Genomic DNA, 9,491 nt, shown 5'->3' with positions numbered 1-9,491 from the left:
AGGCCCGCGAGCGGAGTCGATGCATCTTTCTCCTCTCAGACACCCGGGGCTAAAAGCGCGGAGCGGGCGCCGGCGCCGTTTTTATAGGGCGCCGAGCTGCGTGGGGCGGGGCCTCGCCGCGCGCCGCCGCCGCGACCAATGACGGTGCGTGACGACAGCGCGCGTGTGACTCAGTCGCGCGTGTGACTCAGTCGCGCGAGCGCATGACGCGCCACGCTGCCACGCTTTCGGGGGACGGGGCGGCGCCTCGCGGAGCAGGATGGGGGCGGTGCGGCCGGAGCCGGGGGGGCTCCAATTGGGGGCGGGGCGGGCTGAGGCCTCCTGAGGGCGCCTAAAAATAATAGGGCCTCCGCCCCCTGCGGGCACGGCCGGAGCCGGAGCGGAGAGAGGCGGAGAGCGAGGGAGGGGCGGTGGACGGGGTCGTATGAGGCCGCGCGGGCGGGGCCCGGCCCGGCACACAAAGGAGCCGCGCGTGGCCGCGTGAGGCGCGGGTTTCCTCACAGTGCTGTTCTGTATCGCCCTCTGAAAATCGTACTGAAAAAGAGGGGAGAAGGGGTGAAAAAAAAAAACAAAAAACCAGTATGTTCTGCCCGTGTGGTGGAACAGCAGGAAAGCGTCTTAGAGGAACTGATGTTTCTCCTTCAAGAGGGTTCCCGTAATGCGTGAGGGGAAAAAACAGCCTTCCAGGTAAATGGGCAGAGGAGGTTTAATGAAATCCGGAAGGCACAGCTGCACCCGTGGGTACACAGTGCCCCGTGTTATAGTCTGAATAAGCAGCAGTTCCTAATGGCAGCCAAGGAAACTGGAATGTCGTTCAGATGCCAATACCATTTCAGGAAGGTCGGCCATGCCGTGATGGCTTCCTGTGTGCTTACCCTCTGGTTTGTGGCTTATTCTCCCAGCTACAGGCTGACCTTTTGGCCTGGATGGAAGTGAAGTGGTCACCTTTGTGCCTTGGTCCGTGCAGTGCTGTCTCCAGCTGCCAGCTCCGTTGAAGCTGAGCAAGGAGCTCCTTGCAGGTGTGATGGAATCTGAACGATAATGCACAGCAGTGCTACGTGCAGGTGGTAGTCCAGGTGTCCTGTAGGCAGCTGCTGCAACAGTAACAGCAGTAACAGGTAGAGTTGAAAGAGTCAAGGAGGAGTCCTAGTTTGAAGGTGGTTGGACCAGGAAGGAGGAAATAAAGCCCCTGGGGTGGCAGAGAAGGTCCTGGCTCACGTGGGAAAAGCCACTGTTGAGATATGAGGTGTTACTGGACTCAGACAACTGAAATGAGTTACAAAAAGGCAGTAAGATAAATCCACGGTATGGATTTGTAATCACTTTGTGTCTGACTTTTGCTTGTGACTGTGTATTCTGATACCCAGTGTCTTCAGGTTACCAAGATTCCCTGGATATCTGACCAACAGTGTAGTGAGATCTCACAACAGGTGTTGCATATCACTGCTTAGTTTTGCACAGCTTCACTATGGCAGAATAGACTCTTTGTCTTGGTTGTTGACTTCTTGCCCACTGCCCTGATTTATCATATTGGCAGGGACTATAGGCGCCAGTGGGCCTAGAGCCCACAAACATCTTTGGCTAATAAGAGAGTCACGTTGCCAGAGATCTGTATACCTATTGTCTGGCTTATGCTGGAGCAGCTGGTAACAGCGACTCACCATAACAGCAGTACCAGCATTAAGTGAGAGCATCCCATGGAGAGAGGCTTTCCATAAGGCAGCAAGGGCAGGTGGGCCCAGAATGCGAGGTAAGCTGGGAACCAAAGATGGCATCAGAGAGGGGTTGTGACCTTGCTGCTGGGCAGATGAAGTCCCACAGAACCCAGGCAAGAAGAGCAAAGCAGGTCCATGCTCGTCAGGGGTGTCAGCCAGGAGTACAGGTGATCAGAGTGAACACAGTAATAATCTGGCCTGAGGTCAGACAGGAAAGGGAAGCCAGCAAGTCAGGGTCAGAATTGTGTTCAGTGACAATAACCAGTACCAGTCAATGGCATGATCAAATTCAGATGAGCCCACGGTCATGAGGAGGATTGAAATCAGCCTTGCTGGGTCAGGCTCTGGACCAGCAGGTGTATAGTCAGGCAGAGGCACATCTGTAACATAGCTCAGGAAAACACTTCTATGTAAGTGCAGCTCTCAAGTGAAAGGAAGCAGCCCCTGCTTTGTACAGTTACTTCCCACACAGCAATCTGATCCAAGGCCACTCAGCAGCATCAGAGCAGAGATGACTTGAGCACAGGCAGCTTAACTCTGACAGTGGACCTCAGAAAAGGTGTAACAAAGAACTTAAGCCAGGCTGAGGGGCATACCTATGTGAATGAGACAGTATTTGGGGCTTAGAATTTGATTGTCAGTTTATTCTGGATGCATGCATCACCTTGTAACAAACAATTAGAGGCATAGCCAGACATATTCTGTTTACACCATTAAATGCTGTGAAGAAGTCAGAAATGAAGGAAAGGAGATAGAAATTCAAAGGATTGCATGGAACCCTGGTTCATGTGGCTGTTTTCCTCCCCTTCTGACATGGTGGCTCTACTATCTTTGCAAACAAAATCCCTTGGATCCTTTGAAGATGTCTCTTAAGACACAAAATAGAGTCTCAGACTTGTACTGGTGGTCTTGCATTGCATGGTCAACTTGATTGCAATCATGAAAATCTCAGAACCAAGGAAAGAGCACAGAGCTGGGGCACAGGTCATGCTGAGGGCATCCCTGGCCAAGGACTATTTCAAAACTATTTCATTTGTTTAACTGTATTTCTAGTGACTACGTACTGAAAGAGTGTGAACCTGTTAGCAGTGCCACAGTCCTCACCCTGGAACACTTAATGCTCCAAATTAATGTTCTCGAGATTGATGTGCAGCCTCACTGCCCAAAATAAGTCTACCCATAACAAATTATAGCTGCAAACTCCCTCTGTTCTGGCCGCAGTTGCTGCAGCAGTCTACTTTGTTTGAGACTTACTTTACTCTGTAGGCCAAGGCCTAACTCATTCTTTTCCTCCACATAGCTGGGGCACCTGAACTTGTGTCTGGGAAGAAAGGTTAAGTCCTGGAGGGGAAAGCTCTTGTCTCTGCACTGGTGCTCAGATGCACACAGCTGCTTCCAGGCATGCATACAACACGCAGCCAGTCAGTTCTTACAGAGTGATTGATGAAATTTCTGAGCTAGTAATTGCAAGTGGCATACATTTTTAATGTGCAATAGTAGGATACAAACTTCAAACAAAAATAAGAGAGGAAAAGGCAAGAGCTTCCCTCTGAATGCTGGAATGCGTGTTCAAGGGCTGAACAGTTCCCACTAGAGTATTTCAAGGGTATTACATTACAGCAAAAGCTGTACAGTATCCAGGTTGGAGGTCCTTTCAGACCTTTCATTTGCCTCCCACCTTCTTGTTTATATTTAGGAAGCCTGACCAGTTGTGATCAAACATCTAAGAACTCCAGAAGTCCAGAATAAAATTAAATATGACAGCAGGGTAACTATTGGAGCAGCTATTATTAGAGCCTGAGGGAGTTTTGGCCTTAGCTGAAGAGCTGCAGGCACTGAAGGTTCCTGGTGCCTGCAGCTGGCTGAAGTCCAGTGCTATAAAGTAACGTAAAAGCACTCCATGGTCTTTTCCCTAATTCCAGCAGCACTGTGTATGCGGACATGGAGAAAACATTTGGAAGGGGAAAGAAAGCAGTCAGGAAGGAAATTCAATTAGATGTGGTGTGTGGATGGATTTAATAAGTCTGCCTGCTTAGAAGCCTGGCTGTGCAGATCAGCTAGGTGGTTAATGGACACAGACAGCACGCTCTCACAGCCTTGGTGGTGTTTATGGGGTATGTAGCAGTGCTAGAAGCACATGTTGAACTTTGTACGTAAAAGAAAGATGGATCACGCTCTTTCAAATTTATAATCATTAAGTTAACAATTTCTATGGTACAATACAGCACTTTAACAAACACTGTGTATATTACACAGTCAAGCACATCTTCAGTTACACTGTACCCTGACTTTACAAGGAAAGGGGATTTGGAGGAATTTCTGATCCAAAACTTTTGTCTGATTTTACCCATTTTTTACTATATCTCATTTTTTGGGGGGCAGATCCTTCACTGTGACTTATTCATGCAAAACTTTCTTGAACCTCATTAAGAATTTTTCCTAATAATAAAGAGTAATAGTAATGAAGAAACAATGCATCCTTTACCTCTGTGGTGCATATACCATTATTAACTTCACATCATTTCAGCCTCCTGACTTCAGACCATCGCTGTCAGTAGTAACTGACCACAGACATTACTCCTAACCATACCAGCATTACAGAGCAACTGTGCTCCTGTGATCAGACTCCACATCCTAATTACAGCACTTGTAAACTTTTTGCTAGAATCAGGGTTAACCAATTAAAAAAAGCAAACAAACCAACTGTAATGGGATGCTAGATTTGTCTCTAGCTTATTGTTTCTTGTAATGCTTTAGTGAAATAACGAACGTCATGCTGTTGTAAAACTGTGTTGTAGAAGCAAGTGTCTCATGCTTCTTAAGGCCTTAAATGTTGCCAGTTTGCAGCTTGCTTCACTTGTTTCTCAGCCTGTTTTGCAAAATGTTGGATTTCCTAATATCAGCTACTGCTCAGTGTTGCTGAGAAAAAAATCAGCAATTTTAAAATGAAGTATTTTTTAACTGTTTTTTAGATTTGTATTCAAGTTTCTACCTAAAATTCCTAATGGCTTCCAACCCCCAACACTGTTTTCAAATTATCAGAATTGGAAAGAACTGGAGGACTGTGACACAGCCTTTCCCTTATCATGCAGCACACCAATCAGGACTAAACATCTTGTTCCCCTTAGCAAACATGTTTTCATGACATTGCAACCCTGCTGACCCAAGCAGTTAGCCAATATTCTGTGGTATTTGTAGAGAAATCAAATATTTTTCCATTTCTGCCCCGTTATTTTCATGCAGCGTGCACGGGGCCCATTCCACTGAACTCTATTGAGGATTAAATAGCAGGAGACAATACTGCAAATTTAGTTTGTGCCAATGCTTGAGCCAAACCCCTCCATGCTCACAGTCCCACGTCCCTTTCTAGCTGCTTGCCAGGTACTTGGCTGTGCTCTGCTGCCTCATTTGGAGACACACACCTGCAATCAATAATCCTTGTTTGTTGCTGCAGGCAAGCTTCTAACTGCTTGTCCAGCTGCTTTGGGCTTGGGTATGGGGTTGGTCCACAAGCAATGATTTTCCATTACTGCAATAGGCATGATGTGAAACGAGTCTGGCTTGGCCCAGGCTGGCCCTTAGCTGCCTACACCACTGCATATGCTGCATATTCAAGTGACTGCTGGAAGCATGTATATGGCATTTCAATTCCTTCTGAAAAACATCCTACAATGTGCTTGCCTCTTCTTTAGGAGAGTGGCCCTCCCTCGCCTCAGGCAGCACAAGCATTTCACTAGGGCTGCTCTTGGTTGTTTTACTCTTGAGCAACTCTGATCCCAGGAAACAGATTTTGCTGTCCTTCCTCTTGTCTCTGTGTGATGCAGGTGAGCAGTGACAAAGCAGTACACCTTCCATTAGCTGTTTGCCAAAACACATACGACTGTGTTAGACATCTCTTTTGATGCAATTAGAAAGGATTGGTCCTGTTTGTTTTCAGTGATAAAAATGCAAATAAAGCAACATAGTGCAAAGATTGGAAGGGATTTTTTTCTGTCTGCCTGTCCAAACGTTTGCTCCTCCAGGTGATTTTTTTTAATATAACTTCTGACATTAACTCATTCAGATGTAACTTAATTCTGCACAAGTTTCTAATTCCCCCACCAACCTCTGGGAGGCCGTTTCCAAACATTAGCCTTCTCTTCAGCAGAACAATTCATGCACCGTATTTATCAGTTTGTTCTGATGATAAACCTGACCTTCACCTGCTCTGTGCTGTGTACTCTTCTGAGAGCAGCTGGTTGCTTTCCCAAACTTTTTTTTTTGTGGGCACCGTGTAAATTCCCTAGGGAACTTTCCACATATCTCAACATATTCGAATAAAACATCTAATTTGGGAGCCTAGTCAGGACTTAGGTAGACTGAACCATCTTGATGTGTTGACTGCAGGACTTCTAAGTGTGCTTTTAGCCAGCATAGCTCTGTGAAGTTCCTGACGCTGGGGAGAATGAGGCAAGGCCTTAATGCTGTTGTTCTCAATCTCCTGACTAGTCTTCAAGTCTCTGCATTGGTTCTTACGCAAATTCATCTTTCTTGATAAAGGGAGGAAGTCTGACTTTTTACACAGGTAGATAGTGATAAGACAAGGGGGAATGATTTTAAACGAAAAGAGTGGAGTTTTAGATTTGGTATTAGGGGGAAATTCTTTACTCTCAGGGTACTGAGGCACTGGCACAGGCTGCTCAGAGAAGCTGTGGCTGCCCCATCCCCAGAGGCCCTCTAGACCATGCTGGATGGGGCACTGGGCAGCCTGAGCTGGTGGATGCCAAACTTGCTGGGGGGTTGGAACTAGATGGCCTTTAAGACCCCTTCCAACCCAAACCTGCTTTGTTTCTATGATTCCATGATAAAGACACTGATGGCCAATATTCCAGTTTATGTCTCATCACTGTCATCAATAGCTTTCCTACTTCTCTGTCAATTAGAAATGCCTTGTCTGAAATAGTTTGTCAGCATGTTAACTTTTAACAGGTCTGAATTGTGTCCTCTTTCCCTCCTCCTCACGATTTAGAGTTCATTCACTCTCTACTTTAGACCTGAAATTCAGGATAGTCCTGAAGTCTGTGATGTTTCACTTCAAGCTATTAAGTAGATTATTAAATTTACTTTATTTCTGTCAGGCTAGATCTGTCAGTTCTTCCTGGGCAATATTTTGAATCTGTAAATACACCCTCTATAAGGCCATTGCCTGCCACATAAGATGGTAGTTTGCAAACTCACCATCTTGTTTGCTGTGTCCTGGCTATCAATGACAGTATTGGTCTGCTTGCTCTCAAGAGCAAGAGATTAAGAGATCCCTGTCAGAAGCCCGTGTTCTGTGTTGAATAGTCCTCTGCTTGTTGCCAGCTACACAAACAGTAACAGTTGAAAGGTATCATTTCTTAATAGAGGGAAATGTAATGATGAAACTGCTATCAGCTATTAGGTAATTGCAGCTCTATTTCTGTTCAGTGAGTGAAAAATGCTTCTTGTTTGGAAGAATATTATTTGATTGCTGCTTATTTGGGAGGTGTTTCCTTGCTGCAGATTGCTCTGAAGCTGCCAAAGCCCGTGCTCTGCGGCCTCAGTAACATTCAAACTTCATACTCCTCTTTACACCAAAAAGTGAAAATATGAACAGTGGTTAAATGTTGGAAGGGAAAGATTGTTTCAGCTGCTGGCTTAGAGTTGTGTTTGAGCAAGATAAGGAAAGGAGTGACATTTCCACGGAAGAAAGAGTTGGTATTTTTCTGTGGTACAAGAGGGGTGACACATACATGGCTTTTACTCTACCAAAGTCAAAGCAAGAGAATATCTGTTTGCATACTTTGTGGTACTTCAAAGTCAAAGTCCTGTCACATCCCAGATACTTTGGAATCCCTGCATTCCTATTCCACTCAGGATGACTGCATTCTTCCTTCTCTTTTCTATTCAAAGGATGCACCATTTCCATGTTCTCACTTATGCCAAGGCTTTTGCATTGCCCTATATCTGCGTACAGTTCCCTCCTTCAAGGGGTTCTGTGTCCTTCATTTCATTTTCTCTTTATTGTGGCCACCAGGATTCCCTTCTCTCATCCTTCTCACCTTCTCCACCACAGACTGAATTAAACACTTCAGATTTACGCTGAGAATAGCTGAGATCTTCAGGCTGCTGGAAGATGTTATCAACCTGTTTTTTGAGAGGTAGAATTGCCAACTATTGTTGAAAGTGCTGGGCATGTTAAATAGAAGCTTCAGCCATCACTATCTGGTTGATTGTCCTCAAAATCAGGCAGTTTCTTTCCAGGGTTATTTGTAATACTCCTCTAATATTCTGGAAATGACTAAATGTAATCTAGTAAAGTTATCACGTTACAGGCAAGCATGAACAATCGTGAGTATGAGGTTCTGTGTGGGCTTTGCCTTCAAGGCCCAAGGGTGAGGACTCACTCCTGGATGCAAAAGCTGCTTTACCATTTAAAGTACTGATGAATAAAACATGTTTAAAAAAATAATCAAATTGCTAGTGCTAAGTAGCCAGCATTTAAACAGGAACTGCACAGAGGCACTTCTGCACTGAGCTGAGAATGTATGTGTCCTACAGGAACCGGGTGGTCCTTTCAGGCAGAGCAAGTATTCTCTCAGATGAAAACAGAAAAGGAGGTGCAAATGGAGCAGAAAAAGGATGCAACCCTCACAGAAACCTCCCATGCAATCTACAGAGCACAGAGGATATAAAGAGCAATAAAGTTTAGGAGTTCCAGGTGCTGTCACTGACAGCCAAGAATAATGACTCATTCAAGTACATGTAAGTGATACACTTTGAAAATAAGAATGTGGGCAGACAGGTATGGGCATGGAAATGCACACAACAGTTTGCTTAAACAATGTCTTTCCTAACCAGCTGCTCGGTAACAGGCTGCAGTGTTGCTCCATGCCACCAACCTATGTCTCCCATCTCACTGCCACAAAACCCTGCTCGGCTCCCACCTGTGCCTCCCAAACTTGCAGAGGGCCCAGCACAACAACCTTAAGAAAGAAAGAGGAAGAAGTTATAAGAGAAAAGAAGAAGGGAGGAAAATGTGTGGCTTGCATCAGTTTCGTACTGGTTAAGAGTCCGTGGCCAGCAGTTCACTTCCTCACATCAGGCCCAGCGCTCTGACAGTGCAGCCTGAGTCACTATCTGAATGGCATCAGCCTGCCTGCAGTTGGCTCCCTCTGTGCTCCCCACATTATCTCCTTGGACAGCTGCAGCAGCAGGAGTGGGAATGTGCCCGCATCCCTAGGAAGGTTCAGGTGCCCATAAGCACGTGTTTAATGGGAGCTGCCATGAAAGTTGTTGGAGAGGCACGTGGAAATAGCAACCAGCATGGTACTCTATGAGCTGGCTCATTAAAGGCACTAAATAACAATGTGCAGCATTCCTCTGCCTTGAGATCAGCATCCCAGAGTAGTCAGGTTGATGCCAGCTCTGTGCCACACCTTCCAACGCTGTCATTAAAAGCCAAATCTTCATCTCAGGGAAGTCAGTGCCAAAACCCCATTCAGCCCTCTGCTGCCTTTTTGGTTGACTTCTGCTAACTTTTGGCCTCCTTCTGCCAGCACCGGGCATTGGACACAGCCCTGGCAATGGGGACATCAGCCCATGGGTGGATGGGAGCCAGGGTTAGGCCTGGTGAACGGCCTCCTGTCGCTCGGTGGCTCGGCTCCTCTGGTCTTCTTGGTGTTTCCAGCACAGAGGCAATGTACTCAGGACAGAAAACAGCATGAACAATGCAGAAATGGAAAAGATAAGATTATGTAAGATAGACAATGCAAT

The 9,491-nt window shown here is 46.0% G+C and overlaps 1 protein-coding gene across 1 annotated transcript in view; it reads left to right on the top strand.

The window, feature by feature from the left end:
* The window catches only part of SMIM30 (small integral membrane protein 30), a 373,817-nt gene that overhangs the window by 261,016 nt on the left and 103,310 nt on the right, over window positions 1-9,491 (top strand). The gene's annotated exons all lie outside the window — the stretch shown is intronic.

This window comes from Cyrtonyx montezumae, unplaced genomic scaffold, assembly GCF_038088225.1.
Source record: "Cyrtonyx montezumae isolate F1298 unplaced genomic scaffold, pur_monq_1.0 scaffold_3, whole genome shotgun sequence".
Lineage (NCBI taxonomy): Eukaryota > Metazoa > Chordata > Aves > Galliformes > Odontophoridae > Cyrtonyx > Cyrtonyx montezumae.
This window is presented reverse-complemented; position numbering and strand designations above follow the sequence as displayed.